This window comes from Castor canadensis, chromosome 1, assembly GCF_047511655.1.
Source record: "Castor canadensis chromosome 1, mCasCan1.hap1v2, whole genome shotgun sequence".
NCBI classification, from domain to species: domain Eukaryota; kingdom Metazoa; phylum Chordata; class Mammalia; order Rodentia; family Castoridae; genus Castor; species Castor canadensis.
Window position 1 is genome coordinate 43,649,149 of NC_133386.1, and position 20,421 is coordinate 43,669,569.

At 37.1% G+C, this 20,421-nt stretch overlaps 1 long non-coding RNA gene across 4 annotated transcripts in view; it reads right to left on the bottom strand.

The window, feature by feature from the left end:
- Window positions 1-20,421, bottom strand: part of LOC141423981 (uncharacterized) — a 313,617-nt gene that overhangs the window by 153,423 nt on the left and 139,773 nt on the right. For all 4 annotated transcript variants that reach the window (XR_012448756.1, XR_012448760.1, XR_012448755.1 and 1 more), the window contains 2 exons: window positions 2,227-2,312; window positions 560-621 (listed from right to left, as the gene is read on the bottom strand). This is a non-coding gene — a long non-coding RNA (uncharacterized lncRNA). The remainder of the gene's footprint in view (window positions 1-559; window positions 622-2,226; window positions 2,313-20,421) is intronic.

Genomic DNA, 20,421 nt, shown 5'->3' on the forward strand with positions numbered 1-20,421 from the left:
AAGATAATCAAGTTATGAAAAGAAAAGGGCTATCTTGGTTCACAGTTTTGGAGATTTTAATACATGATTGGTTGGCCCCATTGTTTCTGAGTCTATGACAAGGCAATATATCATGGTGGGAGCACATTGTAGAGGAACCTGCTCACCTAATGGCAGGCAAACAAAATAAATTAATAAATAAAAAAGTACAAACAGCAGAAAAGGTTGGAGGTTCCAAAATACCCTGTGAGGAGTACACTTAATGACTTATGACCTCCCACTTTGCCCCACCTCTTAAAGTTCCCACCACCTCCTTATAACTCCAAGCTGGGGGAAAAAGCCTTTAACACATGAACCTTTGGGGGATGCTCCAGATCCAAACTACAGCAATTCAATTTAATTTGTTTTGAGTGCCCATTCTGCTAGGTAATAGAAATAAGATCTTTGTCAACTAAGTACCTTTCCTACCTTCTTTATCCCAAATTTTCATGCTTTATTATAGTCAAAGGGTAAAAAGAAATGACTAAGAGGAACAACATCAACAAAATTGTCCAGTATGTTTATAGGGAGATGGACTTACCAGGTCACTGAGAGCAGAGGGTATCCAGGGTTGCCAGACTGGCTGTTAGGTTGAACTGAGAACTGGAAAAGACCAATGCTTTTAGACATTCCTTTCGATGGAAGTACCAACAGTTAGTGTAGTTCTTCTAAAATAGTGTTATAAGCCTCAATAAAAGCAGCATGGTTGACGAAATCATCTTCATTTTTACTCTGTTAAGAGCTTAGCTAAGAAGAAACTGTCACCAGCTACAGCATGGCCCACATAGAACAGGAGGCAAAGGAAAAGCTATGCAAAGAGATGTGTTTTTGCATATGTCCTCAATAGTAATATAGTAATCTCACTTCTGCTATGTTCAGTAGTGTTGGTTAAACGAATTGAGACTTTTAGCAGATGTGTATTCTCATCTTGTCATTCAAAACTTTCATCCAATAATTTTGGATAAGTCACCTCTAACATGGACCCTGAGGCATAATGTATTTGTTGTTTAATTAATCAATTGGTTAAAATGTATTGCTAATTATTGCTTTGTCTACAAGCTGTACACATTTCTCAGGACTTGACAGTGCAGTGCAGTGCAGCAGGCTGGCTGGGCAGCAGGGGTTAACAAGGCTTTGAGTCATGGGACTTTGGGTGTGAAAGGTAAACCCCTTGCCTCTGTTACTTTGTTGCCACTCTCTCATCCCACCCTGGACCCTGACCTCCAGGGCTGTGATCCAGGCCCAGCATGTAACCTAGATTTTGCTTTGTTATTTCTGACTATGAGCTCTGACTCTGATTAGCCTAGAAATAGCAAATCTAGAACAAGTGACTGCCTTTGTGCTCCTGCCAGAATTAGCTATGGAACTTTCAGTCTTGAGGACAAAATCACTATAAAAATCACAATATAAATTCTTACATAATTTATGTAAAATATGTGGTTCATATAAATTGTATTAGTTTGCCAAGTCATCATCAGTGACAATAGCCTAAAGCTCATTTGTATGTCCTAAATAAGGTTTCATTTCCTATATCTCACACTGGCTTAGAGCTGGGCTACCCAAAAACGTGGTCTCTAGCCACAAATGTGGCTAGAGTGGTTGAGATTTAATTTTTGAAATTGACGTTCATTTCAATTATTGGACATTTTTAAGTATTTCTGTAACAACTTAGGTATATGAATCTACTTTTTCTGTTGTATGCTTTATGAATTCTAAATGCAGATGAAATTTTTCCAGTGTTATCAAATATTTATAAGTATAAAATACTGAGTTTTGAAGATTTGATATGTAAAATGTCTCATTAATACTTTCAAGTTGTTTACATTTTGAAATATTATTTTAGATATGATGGGTAAAATAAAGGATAAAAGTTAGTTTTACCTATTTCTTTTTATCTTTTTTAATGTGACTATTAGATAATTTCAAATTATGCATCTGGCTTGAATTATACTTCCGTTGAACAGTGCTGGTTTCAGCAAGCTGTGATAAATTGTCTCATACTACTTCAAGAGCTATATAATTTTCTATAATAGTTTGCCTCAAAACATTTTAAGTTTGTATTTTAACCTGAATCCTCCCTGGCAATAAATAAATAAATACCCCCATGTTCTTTTCTTCCCCATAGAAAATATTGTAGGAAAAACCTTGTCTCTTTCAAATAGGAACATATATAGGCCTAGTTATACAAAGCAAAATATGAAAAATTACTCAGGCTCCTCTCTCTTCTTCAAAATTTGCATCCAAGTACATTCTCCACATTATTTCTTCAGCTTCTACCATCACTGGAGCTCTTTCTGAGTGAAATAAAGAGAGCAGATGAATGAATGAAACAGATTAGGATGTTTTTTCCTTCTTCTTTTGTTAGTTGCAAAATGCACCATATGGACATATCACAATGTGCCTTGAAGAAATTTGAATCTCTGGTAAAGTTTTATGTTTTTTAAAGAATGACATAAAGTACTCATTATGAATGAACTTTGAGCATTAGGTGATGGATAAATTTTTCAAAAACATCTTTTTAGAACTTATATCAAGTTTCTAGTAATATAAGCATCTAAGCATATGTTTAAGTGCCTTATAACACAGGTGTTTTTTTTTTTAACAAATCTAATGCCTCTATAAAACCTTAGAGTGAAGTAAAACTTAAACATTTCCAGTGTTTACCTATGAACACATTCTAAAGGATTACAAATTAGATTTTAATCAACTCCTTCAGAGATTTTTGAGTGAGGAAACTAAATCATTGATTTTGGTCTTTAAAGGAAATTGTATTGCTATCTTTTCTTAGTAAATGCTATCATCACTTAGGGATTCTGCTAAACAAATGCTGCTATAAACTTGTGGAACACACCAATTGGCTAAAGGCATACTAAATCCAGGATTTATTGGGAACAAATTTTTATTAACTTCACAAAAGAAATATGAACCAAAAATAACTGTTTTGATTCTTTCTCTATTACAACACTCCCAGACATAACAAATACACACACAGAAGGCTGGGGTGTAGCTCAAGTGGTAGAGTACCTACCTAGCATTCTCAAGGTCCTGAGTTCAAACCCAAGTACTGCCATATAGAATATTTATGAATTAGCATTGGTAGGTTTTAAATAGACAATAGGAAATAAAAATAATAGAAGGTGTCAGCATAAACTAAAATGTAGGTAATAAAGAAAAATTTCAAACAATGAGAAAAACAATACAAATATACTCCAAATAGAGTCAATATAATTCCTATAATTCAGATTCAAATATAGTTTTATTTCTGTTTCTATAATATGTTAAACAAAGTATCTGGAACAATACCTTATTGAAAAGGATGACTCATCCTGTGTACAATAAGTAAAGCACATTATAAAATGTGCTTGAAAGAAATAATGAGCTGCCAAGAAAAAAAGGAATTCATAGGTAAAAAATTTCTGAGACTTAGAACTCAAAACAAGTAAGCAGAACACTAAGGTTACCTTTTACCCAGGGGTCATTTGCTTAACTAGATAGATTTAAGGTTCAATTTTCATAGACTCAACACTTTAGGGGTTATAACCCTTAAAGGAGTTAAAACTTTGATATAACTGCCAACCAAAAATAATCCTCTGTCCCTAACCTGGAAGCCTTCAAAGAAATTTGTCTATTTCAAAATTTAGGACTAAAGAGAGGGGAAATATATCATCATGGTGAATTTAGAACCTCAAACCTACCTTCACAAATGTTCACAGGATAAAGACCACTGCCTCAGTCTTTGAAAAGCTTCAAGTTGAAAATTAAAATTACAAGAATGAAATTTCCCCTACCTGCCAGTCTAAGGGAAGCTGTCAGTCTAAGGGAAGCCTAATGAAATTCTCAAAAGAAACTTCCCTCATTTAAATGGAAATCATCAACCTACAAATATAAAGTAAAATCCAAAGGAAAAAGGGTACCATGATTGAGAACCAGCAAAAAGAACATGGAATCCAAAAAGACTTCATTTAAAGGCATTTTTAGACATGGACTATGAAATAATTAAGCTGAATATATTTAAAGAAAATTTTAAAGCCAGATAATAATATGCATGGTGGACAAAACATATTTAAAACCAACCAAATACAATTTATAAAAATTATAAAATGCATTGCCTAGGTTTAATGAAAAATAAGGTAAGAACTTGTGCACTGGAAGTCAAATATGAAGAAAGTATCCAGATTATAACTAGCATTGAAAGATAAAGGGGTGGAAAAAAAAAGAAACAAAAGTTAAGAAAAATAGAGAATTAAAGGGAGAAAGTATTACATACTTCTACTTAGAATTCTACTGAGTCATAGATGAAGAAAAATTCAAGAGAATGGTAGCTGAAAATTATCCAAAACCATTAAAGCATCTAATCCATAGATTCAAAAAGCCCAACAAGACACATAGACATAAACCTGAGGAAGAAGGAAGCAAGGAAGGATATTAAAAGAAGTCAAAAGAAAAGATTGTTGCCGTCAAAGGAGCAAAATTTTAGACTGGCAGTTGGCTTTTTGTCAACAACTATGAAGACTTGGAAATTAGGCCTTCATAAAAAATTATAGAAGCATGTACCTACCAAAAATATCAATCAATAACAAAAATGAAATATGACATTTTCACAAAAACAAAATCTATGCTTAGCTGTTTTTCACTAAAAGAAATTTAGAAGGATGCATTTCAAGAAGAAGGCAACTGATCCCAAGGCAGAGGCTGAAGAAGAAATGAGGAACACAGTCAAATAAGCACTAATTATTTGAAACCGTAAAAACAAAATGTTAGAGAGCAAGTAAGGCACAAAAAAATCCCCCCAAAATAATAAACTAAGAGAAGAGCATAAAGTTAATGTGTCCAAGGTCTTCTATGTTGTCTAAGATGTATTAATTAAATTTATATTTTGACATGCTAACTGCACGTATTGTATTTACAAAAAATAAAAATGGAATTTATACAGTTGGCATGCCATATTGGAGTTCCCTCACTCATGAATTCACCCAACCATGGATCAAAATGTAGGAAGATCTATCATGGTTGCATCATTACTGGAAATGTATAGACATTTCTGCCATCATTTTCTAAACAACACTGTAACTACTACTTATTATTTACATTGTATTAGGTATTAGCTATCTAGAGATTATTAGAAGTATATAAAAGGATTATATAAACCACGCACCAGTGGTTCACGCCTATAATCCTGAAAACTTGGGAGGCTGAGGTAAAAAGGATCATGGTTCAAGGCAAACCCAGTTTGTGAGACTCCCTATCTCCAAATTAACCAAAGAAAAATGGATTGGAGGTGTGGCTTAAGCATTAAAGCACCTGCTTTGCAAGCATAAAGCCCTGAATTCAAACCCCAGTCCCATCAAAAAAAAAAAAGGATCACTTAAGTTATATACAAATATTATGCCATTTTATATAAAGACCTTGAGCATAAGGAGGTCCTCATACATACTTTAAATCACCTCTAGATTATTTATACCTAATACAATGCCTATATGTCATGTCATACACATAAATTCATCATAGTACTTGGTGCATGGCAAATTCAAGTTTTGCCTTTTGAAACTTTCTGAAAATAAGCTTTTTCAAATATTTTTCATCCATGGTTAGTTGAATCCACAGATGCTAAAACCATGAAAAAGGAGGGGTGACTGATATACCACTGTATCAGCAATTGTATTAAATGTAAATGGACTAACTGCTCCATTTAAAAGACATAGTGTCAGAATGGATTTTGTAAAAAATCCATTTATGAAAAACACACAGGAGACTGACTCTTCCAGGAAAATGGCGTAGACTTACTTTTCCTTACTCTTCCTGTTAAATACAGTTAAAGAGTTTGAGCATTATGTATGATGACTCTGAAAGGAGGCAAGAAGGAAGACCCACCAGGGACCTCAAGATCCTCTCAACAACATGATGGTGAATTCTATAGTTTTCTTTTTCCTGCATACATTTCAGCATTAAGACACAAGCAAAGTGGAAATGTCAATGGTGAAGAAAAAAACAAAAGGGGGTGGGAGAGGGAGAAGGAGAGAGGGAAAGAGGAAGGAAGGAAGGAAGGAAGGAAGGAAGGCCCAACAAAAATTTGATCTTTCTAGACAAAGGTCCAAGAAAAGGACAGCCTAGTGAGAAAAGAACTTTCAGACAATATCTGTTCAGCTCTAGGCACACACCCTAGACCAACCTGTCTCCTTATCCATGCTAGCAAAGGTCCAATGGACAGCCTAGACTTCCACACTTAGCAGGCTATAATGAGGTGTTCTCAGATCCCCACCCTGCAGGGATGGTATCAGGAAGAAAGCTGGCACTTTTATCCCTCCTGAATGGTAAGGGTCTCCCAATTTTGTGTGGTCAGCAGAGATTACATGAGAAGCCCAAAGTATTCTATTCCCATGCGATAGTAACAATGCCTTTCCTCTCCTCCTGGGTGATCAGAAGAGACCTAGTGGAGAGTCCAGGTTTCACCATTTTCCACTGGCCTGGATGTGGATAGTATTAACAAGGCACCCCTATCCCTCCCAGTCAGAAAGGCTTCAGTGTAGGTGTCACAGGAGCCAGCGCTCTCACCTGCAACTTAGCCAAATGAAGAAACTAGAATTCTATCCTCCTTCCACACTATGTAGTTACAAAAGTACCCCTACTACACTGTGACTTTCCCTGCCAGACAAGACCTATTAAAACAAAAGCTTTAAATAATATCCAGGATCTCAGACCAAACCCAAAATGTATAGATATAAATCAAAGTATCACTCACCACACCAAGAATCATGAAAATCTTAAACTGAAAAACACACTTAAAACATGATGTAAAAAAAGACCAGGGAAAATAATGCATCAAGCAAGAACTAAGCAAAAGCAAAATGGCTTAGTTATATAAACTACAAATAAAATACAAAATAGACTAAGACAAGAAGCCTGACTTGACATAAAGTAGGTCATTTCATCTAAAAATTTTAATTGATCAGAAAGACAAAATTTTAATCTATCTAATACTTTAGCTTCAACACTTAGAAACAGATATTGTCAGAACTAAGGAGAAATAGAAAAAAGGGATTTACTTACTACTTCAGCCTACCTTACTCTAACAAAAATCTCTGGAAAATAGATATAATCCCTCCAGAAGCCTTGCTTGATTCTGGAGAAAATGAGTTATCAAGTATTAAAGAAGTTTCTCTTCAAGAAGGCACATATGTATTATCACATCAGCCTCATCTCCTTCCTTTGTACTCCTCTAGTGTTCCAAGGATGTATTTTTATGTTCAAATTGACTTCAGTGTTTCTCCTAGGCTGACAGGAGTGGGTGGTCTGGGAATAAAGAGGTATACAGTAGGGAAGCCGGCTCTGCCCCATGCTCACTTGCAGATTTCACTGCTACACAGTGTTGGGTTTAGTGAAACTCAAAAAATGCATTGGACATTTCCATGAATATGAATAGCATCTGTTAAGATTATGGCATTTCCTTCAGAAAATACAACAGTAATGATTACAGAAGGCTCCCATTAGAATAGCTCATGAGTCAGTACCTCAGAAGCAAAACAAAGCTTGAACACCCAAAGTTAATCTAAAATATAATCCCTTATTACTGGTTCTTAGTATTATGTTTTCCCAGGGTTGTGTAGACTCTCCTATGAGTACTAATAAAAATATCCCAGTGGGAATCATAACTCTTCCCAGGAGAAGTTAAATGACAGTGTTAGAAAACGCAAAGCAAAGCTCTCTAACCAACCACAAGTCACTAAGGAAAGTACAGAATTAAGCAAAGCGTCACCCACACCTGTTTTTAACTCATTTCAGAGACAAAGTTCTGAAAATAACTGCCATTTATCCTCAATTATGTATTAACACAGGCACTATCTCTAAGCAGGACATCAGAAAATTCTACAAACTTCTCTCTATGCTCCTTGTGAATACAGCTTTCAGAGGACCTTGAGTAGACAGAAGTACATGCAGCAGCTCCCAGCCACAACCAACAGGGGGCATTCAAGGCAAGAGTCAGAGCCCCGAAAGTAGAACACAGATCCTCAGAGCTAAATGTTTCTCTCAAGTATGATCTTTCACAACCTGCCTTTCTCTAATCACCAGGGCTAGGAACCATAAAGGAAATTTATGAAAGACCAAATCAAGTGAAAGTAGAAAGATTTACCCTTGCCATCATGACTCCAATAGCGGGCACTTGACGTGGGCCTGATAAGCGTGTTTCTCTGAGCATCACTGCCAGGAAACTGCAGGAGAAACAGCTGTATTGTTAAAAGGTTTTATTTTAAGTCTAAAGTATTGATCACATGACATGTACGTAGTCTTCCTTACCGGAAGACCTTTTATTCTAGGCTATAATCTAAAAGACCTAAAACTTCACTGCCTGCACTGCTGGAAGCTTTTCCATTGAACAACACTCTTTTAAAAACCTCTACATTTTGGTTTTCATCTCCTCAGCAGAGCAAATTATCCCATCAGCCTGTGGAGAAGTGGGAGGTTATTGTTCATGAAACTATGAAAGAGCATAACACCAATGCAAATGAGAAGTTTGAAGTCGGTTTCACCAGTTCAAGCTTATCCTAGAAAATACTCATTCTCAGAAAAAAGAGGAGGAGAAATATACTGTGGCCTTTATATAGAAAGTTTTAAGACTATTAGCACTTTATTTAAGGAAATAGCTATTCAACTCAATGCCTCCCTCCAACATTCCAAGGCCACCTTTTAAGGACATTTTGTTATGATGAGGCAAAATGAATGTTTTCTGCCTGTCTAACCCAGAAAGGTATGTTGCTCTACAGTTCCATAGCTTCTGCTAGGATGTACTGACTGAAGACTATAAAATCCACTGAAGGACATTCACTGTCCAGTATTCTGGCGAGCTCACATTTCCTGCTCCAGCTTACTCTCAAATAGCCATCACACTGCATTTACTTTAGACAGTAGGGTCTCCTGCTAATAGCAAAATGCTAGCAGGATAGTGGGGAAGGAATTTATTCCAGTTTCCTGGGTAACCCTTGGGTATTCAATGATTTCACCATGTTTTTCAAAGACAGTGGGTACTTTAATTTTAGTTCATCCACACCCAAGGTAGGGTAGCACTGGACTATTTAATGCTTTCCTATAAACATTAAATGTACATCTCAAGATATGAGGATATAAAAGGAGTCCTCACTTTTTAAAGACCAAGTGCACTTAGAACTTTGTGTGTCTAAGATTCCACCTCACCCCTGTTAGAACAGCCATCATCAGCAACACCACCAACAACAGGTGTTGGCGAGGATGCGGGGAAAAAGGAACCCTCTTACACTGTTGGTGGGAATGTAGACTAGTACAACCACTCTGGAAAAAAATTTGGAGGCTACTTAAAAAGCTGGACATCGATCTACCATTTGATCCAGCAATACCACTCTTGGGGATATACCCAAAAGACTGTTACTCCAGAGGCACCTGCACATCCATGTTTATTGCGGCACTATTCACAATAGCCAAGTTATGGAAACAGCCAAGATGCCCCAGCACTGACGAATGGATTAAGAAAATGTGGTATCTATACACAATGGAATTTTATGCAGCCATGAAGAAGAACGAAATGTTATCATTCGCTGGTAAATGGATGGAATTGGAGAACATCATTCTGAGTGAGGTTAGCCTGGCTCAAAAAACCAAAAATCGTATGTTCTCCCTCATATGTGGACATTAGACCAAGGGCAAACACAACAATGGGATTGGACTATGAGCACATGATAAAAGCGAGAGCACACAAGGGAGGGGTGAGGATAGGTAAGACACCTAAAAAACTAGCTAGCATTTGTTGCCCTTAACGCAGAGAAACTAGAGCAGATACCTTAAAGCAACTGAGGCCAATAGGAAAAGGGGACCAGGTACTAGAGAAAAGGTTAGATCAAAAAGAATTAACCTAGAAGGTAACACCCACGCACAGGAAATCAATGTGAGTCAATGCCCTGTATAGCTATCTTTATCTCAACCAGCAAAACCCCTTGTTCCTTCCTATTATTGCTTATACTCTCTCTACAACAAAATTAGAGATAAGGGCAAAATAGTTTCTGCTGGGTATTGAGGGGGGGAGCGGGAGGGGGTGGAGTGGGTGGTAAGGGAGGGGGTGGGGGCAGGGGGGAGAAATAAACCAAGCCTTGTATGCACATATGAATAATAAAAGAAAAATGAAAAAAAAAAAAAAAAAAGAACTTTGTGTGTTCAGGCTCGTTAAGGAACAGCTGAAAACCAATAGTTCACTTGGAACTCTTCAACTGTTGTAGGGTCAAGGAGAAAGTCATCCAAGATAACACTAGAGTTTCAGTAAACACACAAGTTCACTGTCTACCTTTAATAAGTGCCTCTCTGAGGTCATCTCTTAATTTCCAGATGGCTCCCTCTACTGCAGTATTGTTTATTATAGTCCTTAAAGCTCAATGATGTAACTATGTACTTATATGCCTATTTCCTTCCATAATATACTCTCAAAAGTATACTTACAAAAGGTGGACCCTTAATTCATTTGTGCATACATACCAAGAATTTAGCTCAGGTTCTGATACTTAATAAATGTTTAATGAATGAATTAAATTTATTTCCTTCTGAATGCCCAAAGTGAAGAAAATAAAATATCTCTTCTTGCTCCCAGGTCACTTAACCTGGCTGATGAATAATCACACAGAACCAGTTTAAAAAATTTCCAACCTCAGTGGGCCTTTGGTGATGCCCAGAAGTTTCATTACTTTCCCCATTTCTTGACTTATCCCCATCCCCCATGTAACTATTTAATCTTCTCTTAATCTTTTTAAAAGTTCCTAAAATCACTTCCAAAATCTGACTACCAAGAGATATCCTAATGTCTTATTAAAAATGGAGGCCATCAGTATAAATTTCTTTGGTTTCTTTCTTCTTCCCTGACTTGTCATCTTAAGGTCAATCCTTATCCTTTTATTTCTCCTCTTTTCTCAGAAGAAAACATCCTCTTCCTTTCCAATGTGCTTTACCTATGTACCTACTGATTCTCTCCCTTCGACATCCTCCAGGATTTCTCTCCATCAACTAGCCACTCATTCTTGTACTTTAATTTTCTCTGTCTCCATTGAGACAGCTGTGAAGCAAACAGATTTTTCTATCTATGACATCAGTTTCTAGATGTATGGTCATTGACTAGCACTCTAACCTCAATTTCCTCATGTAAAATATGGAGTGATGACTCATGCCTCACATGACTTTAGGGAAAATTAAATAAGAAAGTGTACATAAAGCACTCAGCCCAATGTTTGGCACATATCGACACTTGATAAACATACATCCCTTCCTGTTTTCTCTTCTTCATCCAAAAATCAAACCACCCCTAAGGCCTCTGCTTCCCATTTTTGACCACAACATTCTTTTTTCTTTCTTTTCTTTCTAAACCCTGAATTCTGTATCTGCAGTTCTTCTCCTGCCATTCACTCCTCAGCCCACTGCAATCTGGCTTTTCCCCGCTCACTCCACTGGAACACCTCATACAAATGAAACTAAGATTCCTAAATGCCCTGAATTTCACAGGTTCAACTTTTTTTTTTTACATCCAAAGAGTGACTCATGTTGTAGAACACATGAACAGATATTCTCCCTCATTGATTTTATCTATTTCCATGACTTTAACTTTTACCCATATTCCATGAATTCCAAAGTATTTCTAGAACTCTTTCTCCTAAATTCAATTTCCTATGTTTCCAAAGGCTTTCTAGTCCTCTTTATAAAACATAGCATGAGACCACAATAAAGATTTCAACTAGAATTCACCAATTGCCCAAATTAGAAACTCCTGTGCAATAGGTCCTATGAACCTGTTTTTTTCTTACCTCCCAGAGCTAATCAATCACTAAATTCAGTCAATCTATATTCAAAATGCCTCATAATATTGGTCAATTTTCTGAAAAGTTGAAGATTTTCTAAATGTCACTGTAGGTTCTAGGATTCACTCACCTGTAGATGCAATCACAGTAACTTAAATTATAATCCAAATATCTTTTCCTTTACAACTTCTAGATATGAGTTCTCCAATATTCCCAATTTGCCAAATAAAGTATCATCACTCGCAAACAAATTGCAATGTTTGTTCTCCCTGCATTAGCCTTTCTTTATAGACATTATGTTACCTTTAGGTGCTCCATAATTTTCACAGCTAATGATGCTTAATGTCAAAAAAAAAAAAAATGGGCGATGCTACTTGGAATGTTCTCTCCCAACTATTCCAAAGCCACACACCTTGAGATATCAGGGAGTGTCAAGTTTTATGTATAAGTAAAAACTCACTCAGGCTGCATAGGAGCAGAATTACTGACACTCAGTATCATTACTATAACAAAATACCTTAGGCAAACTACTTTATAAAGAGAGAGGTTTATTTAGCTTGCAATTTGAAAGTTCCAATCCATGTGCCTTTGATATGATTTCCCTTGGCTGTATCACATCATGGCAGGAGCACATGTGCATCTCTGTGCCTGTGGGTCTCTCTCCTTATAAATCCATCAGAATTTAATGAGGGCACAACTCTAATGACCTAATCTAATTCAGTCACTTCCCAGAGGCCCCATCTTTAGTCATCATAGTCAGATTAAGTTTCTACCCTCCTAATACCATTAATATAAGGCTTTTAGAATTAAACCACAGTGCAGGGTTTCTCAGGAACACATCCCACCATATTTCTCACGCTTTGATTCCTAAGATCTCAGTTACAAGAGTCAGGGAAGAAACCAATGTGTTTCAATTCTCTTTCCTTGTACTATTCAGTAAGCCTGCGTCTCTGGCAAAGATGACCTCTCATTCTTTGTCTAACCACTTCCCACAAATTGCAATACATACAGTTCTAATAAATACTGTTCTGTTAATGAGGTAGATCCATTCACAGATTCCATAAACAGCCAATGGCAGAAGTCTAGTTTAGGTTACCTAGGAGACCCTACTACATTTACTTCAGGAACCATGGAAAAGAAGAAATAGAAAAGGAAAAACTGGTCCTGGGGATGTAGCTCACTCAGTAGGAGAGCAACTACCTAGCTTGCAAAAGGCCCTGGGTTTGATCCCCAGGACTGAGAAAAAAGGAAATATTTTCTAAAAGTCACTAATTCCTTTATGTAAAAAGTTTAAAAGAAATTGTGTGTAGAAGAGTATTTATTGCAAAGAAATATCTTAAATTTAAATTTATAAGAAGCTCAAATGTGAACTGATCAGAAAAACACTAAAAATGCAATGGATAATTGTGCAACCAAAATGCAAATTATTTTTGAAAAGAAAATGCAAATGTCTTAATTCACATGTGGGAGAATACTCAGACTCACTATTAATGGAAAAACTGGACATTTAAACCAATAATAACACAATGTGGCTTTTTCTTGTGAAAGTAACCAAGCTTTTAAAAATGAAAGAATCCAATGATAGTTAATGAAATAGATTCCCTAAAGCATTACTTGGAAGAAGACAAACTGGTACAACCATCCTAGAAAGTAATAAAGGGCACTATGGATCAAGAATCTTATAATTACTCATTTTCTTTTTACCAAATAATTACTCCTCTGTAAAAATGCTCCAGGGAAATAATCAGAAATATAAACACATTTCTGTAAAATGAAAGATTACTTATTGCGTTATCTTTTCAATAACAGTCAAAAACAGGAAAAATGTCAATGCTCACCACTAGGGAAATGATTAAATATGTTATGGTAGATCTATTGATTAAAATTATGATATATTATGGAATATCAAGTTTCCAAAGATTCCATGAAATTGGAAAATAAATGTAATTTAATGTTGTCTTTAAAAAACATACTTTATATTTTGATATAATATGAATTTACCCATGAAAAAATTCCCAGAAATCTGAAAGGAATACGTTAAAATATTGAGAGTAATTGACCCAAAATATGGAATTATGAGTGGTCAGATGGGAAGGAGGATTTTATCCTCTGTAATTACTTGAAAAATGTTTATACAAAGGTCCCCAATGGAAATATGTACATAAGTAAATATATGTATATATATATATATTAGTTTCCTAGGGCTGTTGAAACAAAATACAAAAAACTAAGTGGCTTAATACAACAAATATTTATTGCCATGGTCTGCAGGCTAAAAGTGCAAAATCAAGACGTCAGCAGGGTCCTGCTTTTTCTGATGGTTCTAGGAGAGCCTTTTCGAGCTTCTGGTGTCTGCAGCAGTCTTTGACATTCCTTAGCTTGTTCACGCATCACTTCAGTCAAATAGCCATCTTCTCCCTATACGGCTTTACATCTTCCTGCCCCCTACCCCATGCATGTCTTTCTCTGTGTCTAAATTTCTCCTTTTCATAAAGATGCCAGTCATACTGTATTAGGGTCCATTGTAATGATTTTAACTTGATTATCTCTGTCATAAATAAGATCCCATTTTGAAGTATTGGGAGTTAAACTAAACATATCTTTTGGGGTAGGAAGGATATATTTCAACTCATAATGCTGTTTTTACCAAATTTGCTCCAATATTATATTATGATAATCAAGATAAATTGTAATAAAAATTAATCAGCCCATCCAAAAATGTCTTTCCAATCCACTTCTTCTTCTTCATTCTTACTGTGTTTCCTATGTTATACTGCTCTGATTTAAGGAGCCATTGCCTACCTCATCATCTTCTTCAGTGCCCCTAAGGCAGTATTCTTAATCTGTCTCTTAACCTCTAGTTTTTCTGTCTTCTGTCTGTTTTCCTCATTGTTGCCAGATTTTTCTGCCAGAGTAAGTTAATCCCTTAACTTAATGAGTCTTAAAGATTCTCAAGTTTCACAAAATTAAGCAACTTCTTACACATAAGTTCATAATCAGATCCTCCCTTTTTAACCGTATCTCCCACCAATTCCTATCCAGAACTCTGTTTTTCCTCAACCCAAGAAACCTATAAACTGGACTTGCTTGCTGTGCGGTACAGTTCACAAATGTGTGAATCTCACATCTTGTTTCTTAGGTCCCCATGCCTTTGACCTCATTTATTAATTTATTCAAGAAACAAGTATTGGACACCAATCACATGACAAGCATTGTACTAGGGAATTGGCCATTTAAAAATAAATCATACCCTCCAACTTTTAAGAACTTAATTTAGTTCAGCACATTAGATGTGTAAATATCAAACTCTGAAATACAGTATAAATGCTGTCATAAAATCTCACACAGGGTACAGATGGGGCAGAATTGAGGAAGTGACCAATTTCACTAAAGGCTTAGGAAAGATTTCATAGCAGAAGTACCCCTGGTCTTTAAAAATGTGAGCAGGTATTCTAGTGTCCTGTCCCTTCTCATTGTCTGTAAGTGTCTGATAAAATTCTATCCATTCTACCAGGCTCAGTCTTTCCAGATCTCAGGAAGCTATTCACCTATTGCTCCTTCATCAATAAATGGTTCAAAACATGTTATTGGTTGTGGCTCTTTATGTTTGCTATGGGACTATGAAAGAAATGTCTGTTCTTATATTGCCTCACCCTATTTCAGTTGGGTATATTCAGGGTAAGGTACATATTGAGGGTCTTTACATGGTCTGAATCTTTGTGAACTCTGAAAATGTATATGTTGAAACCTAATCATCATGGTGATGGTATTAGAAGGTGGGGCCTTTGGAAAATGAATAGATCGTGAGGATTCTGGACTAATGAATGGGATTAGGAGAAGCTGCTGAGAACTGCCTTCCCCTTCTGCTATGTGAGAACACATAGGATGCACCATCTATGAGGAACAGGCCCTCACTAGACACTAAATCTGATACAGCCTTGATCTTGGGCTTGCTAGCCTCCAGAACTATGAAAATAAATTTTCATTGTTTATAAATTACCTAGTATAAGGCATTTTGTTGTGGCAATGTGAATGAACTAAAACAGTACCTATTATTTAAAATAGGTTTTATAACTTTTCAAAGGTGTCTTCTCCTTTACCTTACTTGAAATGCATAATGACCCTCATTGCCATCTTTCTCTAAACCATGCTTCAGCCTCTAGATTCTCTTTATTCACTGTAGCTATTGTTCAAATTTCAGTGTATCATATGTAAACAGACACCCTCACACATCTATATCAAAACACCTTACTTACGTAACAAAAGTCACAGAGCAAAGAAGGCGTAACAGAAAAGATCAAGAAGATTCCAAACTTTCCAGTACCTCATCTGGGATTAGTTGTATCCTCTGGCAACTGTTCTTCACCTAACTGTCTTCTACCAGCTGCTGTTGGTATCTTGGGATAATCAATTTATTTTTATAGCACCCTTTAGCTATAATGACCTTCCTAATACTCATTTTTTTGTCTCCATCAATATTTATTGCATTTCACTGCAGGTATTTTCCATTAGGAAACATGAACAAAAATCAATGTGATGATCATTCTCAAATTGTACTAAGTCCTCCCCATTGTCATGCTTTAATAAGTGACATTTTAGTATATTCAATACAATTTGCTGTTTTTTAAAGACCACAGTGATAAACTCAGCCTTTGGAAACTTCTTAAATTTTAAAAGTAAGGCAATGTACTTTCTTGGGGCTGTGTTTACAGTGTGAAATATCACTTCATGCATCCCAGCCACACCTATTGAACTTGCTGAAAAAAAAAAAGATATTCACACTTTTTCCTTTCTGAATCAGGCAGACCCACCTAATTATTTTCCCATGAGTTATTTCCTTTGTGAGAATGAGACCAAAAAGCTGTCTGGGACCTAAATGAAGCATATCTTTTCCCCAGCATCAGTTTCAGGACATTATACACCTTGAAATCTACCGAATTGTGTCAAATCTGAATATATCACTAAGATCCAAATTTGGAAGACATGAGGGCTCTTGTACTGAAAGCTTTGCCCCCAGACACCCCCAAAAGGTGCGAAATGCTTCATTAGAGTGGAGCCTGCACACAGAATAGGAAGCAATTCAAGGGCACAGCACATGGCAGGGCTGAGCACGGAGAGTGTGATAACACACCAGGTGAGCCAGTGCAGCTGTTACTACATTAATATCAATAAGCTGGGGTCTGTAGAGTATTTCATAAAGCTGCGGGAAAATATGAGATGGAGCCGCCAGTTGTCAAAGCTTATTAACCTGCCCAGGATCTTTCAGAAGCGTGGCTAAAAGCCATCAGGAGGGTTGTAAATTCCTCATAGGGTTGCTGCCTTCAGAGAATGCTCCTTAGTGTTCAGTTTCTCTTCCTTTTCTCTCTTTCCAACCTCTTCCCTACCTCTTCTCCACCACCATTTTATTTTCCTCAGCTTTGAGCCAGTACTAGCACTGAAATCTCTTGTGGAAAGGTTAAACAAACAAGTCTCTCTTTAGGGTCTTATGGCCTCTAAGAGGTCAGTCTCGGTAAGAAGGGAGGAGCAAGAACAAATGCATGGAGTGGGGCATGAGCAAGAGAGGAGCACCAGCACTGGCAGATATAAAGAGCCAGGCAAGTCTTTCTTCTGCACAAATTTAGTGTCACCTGCTACTCATGCATTTCCCTTTACAGATCCAGTCACTGCACAGTGTCACCGGGGGTGCAGAATGCAGCTTCCTTCTTTGCCTGCTCACATTACCTTACCTTTCTTCCTGAGGATGGTATCTGGTATCTGTCCAGGCCCAGGGAACATAACACTGGACTATTGGGACAGGGCTTTCAGGATAGGGAACGCTTTCAGCCACTTTGTAACTCTGCTGGACCTTGAAACCCAGTAAGACACACTACAATGGTTGTGCCCTTGAGCTCCCCAGAGGCTGAAACATCGAGGTTATGGGATGCCCCCTGTCTCCTTTGCAATGCACCCAAATGGACACTTTTTGCAATGATCACATGAATGGCATTGAATTCTCAGCTACTGCTCTTCACTGACCTATTACAGGATCAATATCTCATCATACTGTATGAAACTATCCTATTCCTCTGACAGCAAATTAGTACGTTTTGATTTTTTCTTCCTGTTTTTAAATCTATGCAATAGAATCAGAACAAAGCTTAGGAATAACGATTCATTACCTCCCTAAGTGCATCTTCAGATGTAAAGCCACTCCCCAAGCTCCTAAAAAGCAATTTGGGGTAGGAAAAGGGAAAAGCGGTCTGGAGAAATGACTATGTTGTTATTATGCTGCTTGACTTCCTGATGAAAACAGAAGCCATGCCTAATGCAGTGAGCGCTGGCAGATGAGGTAGAAACTTCATGTCCTTTGCATTCGGGAACCTGGATTTAAGCAGACTTTGGAGTCATAAGTAAAAGCTATTTCCCAAACACAACTGATGCACATCACAAGCTCCTTGTCCTCCTGGGGTCATTGCAACTCCATGTTTATTGATAAGCATGCTTCATCCTAATCAGTATTCAAATCAGAGTATTTGCCTTATTTTAAACCCGATTTTACATATGGTTTTAGAAGTTGTTTAAAAAATGAAACTTTTACTAACAGCACAAAAAATAACAAGCAAGCAGTAACAGAAGGTTTTGCAAAGACTATAGAAAAAGGGGGAAATGCCAGTGATTACTCAGGGAAAATCTTTGAAAAACATTCTGTGCAGAAACAATTTCTGCTGATGTGTCACGTCTTGCAAGTTCTCTATGAAGCATCAGTGTCTCTTTAAAGAAACATTTGTCAGGAAGGGTGAGTTCAAAATGTGTCATCTTAATTATTACATGAGTAACCTTTAGATTTAAAATGATTTTTTGATTCACCCACTGAGTGAAATACTTGAAAGCTAACCAAACTTTTTTTCAACATTACTAAGATTTTCTGCTACTGTGACTTTCAATCCAAATAGCCTGGCAACACTAGGACAGAGATAAGTCTAACAGTTAAACTCCATTCTCTGAACCATGAAAAAAAAAATCAATAAAAAAAATAAATAAATAACTGTTGCTGGTGTGATGAGAGTGAAGATATGACTGCTGCCTGGGCCTGTGTCACAGATGGGCAGGTTAAGTCTCTCACAAGTATCTGTAATCATGGAAGAACACTAATGCCTTGCAAAGCCTCTCTAAGCTTAGCAATCTCCAGAGAGGGACAAGGTGAAGAAATGTTGCTAACTTCCTCCATTGGTTTCTCTAACTATTGTGACCCCTAACTCACAAAGTTCCTCATTAGCATTCATGAAATGAGGATTAGAAGGCAATGGGAGTTGGGTGCTGTTATGGTTTGGATATGAAATGTCCTCCCAAAAGACTTATGTGTGCTGCCAGCTGATGGGTTTTTGAGAAGTGATTGGATCATGAGAGCTCTAACTTCATTAATAGATCAATCCACTGATGAATTAATAGCTGACTTAGGAGGTGAGGCCTGGCTAGAGGAAATAGATCACTGGGGGTGTGGCTTGTCCCAGATCTCTTCCTCTCATTCTCTCTGCTTCTTAGCCACCACAGGTGAATAATTTTCTCTGCCATAGCCTTTCACAATGATGTTTTGCCTCAACACACAGAGGTCCATAAACAACAGAGCCAAGTGACCACTGGCTGATAACTCTGAAACTCTGAGCCAAAACAAATTCTTCTTCCTTGGCTGGAGACATGGCTCAAGTAGTAGAGCACCTGCCTTGCAAACATGAATCTCTGAGTTCAAACCCCAGTCCCTCCAAAAAATAAAAATACATAAATATATAAGTCCTTCCTTTAAATTGTTTTCTCAGGTGTTTTTTCACAGCAATGAAAAATTAACTAACATTGGTGCCTGTGTTCACATTATTTCATTTGAACTGCATGAATTACTTTAACGGGGACTAGAAGACACCAGTCATGCAGAAAATAGCTGCCTTTAGATCAGCCCCTAAGCAGGCACAGGGTCAAAGTTCATGTGGGGGATCAGCACTACCATAAACAGGACCAAAGGGGGAGTTGTAAGGATGCTGTGTGGTGTTGGGTAGGAATCAGGGAATAAATCTGTGTGCCAGTATACCAGTAAAAGAGGGTCAGCCAAGTGTGAGGGAAGAGAAGCTGCTGGGAAATGACTGTACTCCAATACCCTAGAAAGCAGAAAGAGCCTCTAACCTAGTACTTTTCTAAAGTTTCTATGAACCGCCCCCCACCCTCCCCACACACACTGGCAAGTATACAGAAGAGAGAAAATATGAAACTACCATTGTCCAGGAATGGTTGAAGAGAAAGGAAATTGTAAAAGAGTCTTAAGTACTATTAACAACAATTCAAAATATCTTTGAACTATTCTGCTTTAGCAGAAAAATCAATAGAAATATGCAAAATACTCTGATGTAAACTTTATTTGTTATTATATAAGCTCATTTAAAAATTGTTTTCCATAGAATAAAACTTATGTTTCTCTGTGCAATGAGGGTACCCAACTGCCTATCTGAGAAGCAGGGCTCTAACATATTTGGACTCATGCATTAAGACCTGCACAGTTAGAGTCTCCAGAGTAGACATCTAGGCCTCTGTGTCTTTTTAATAAGCACTCCAAGTAATACTTAGGATCAGGAATATTTGG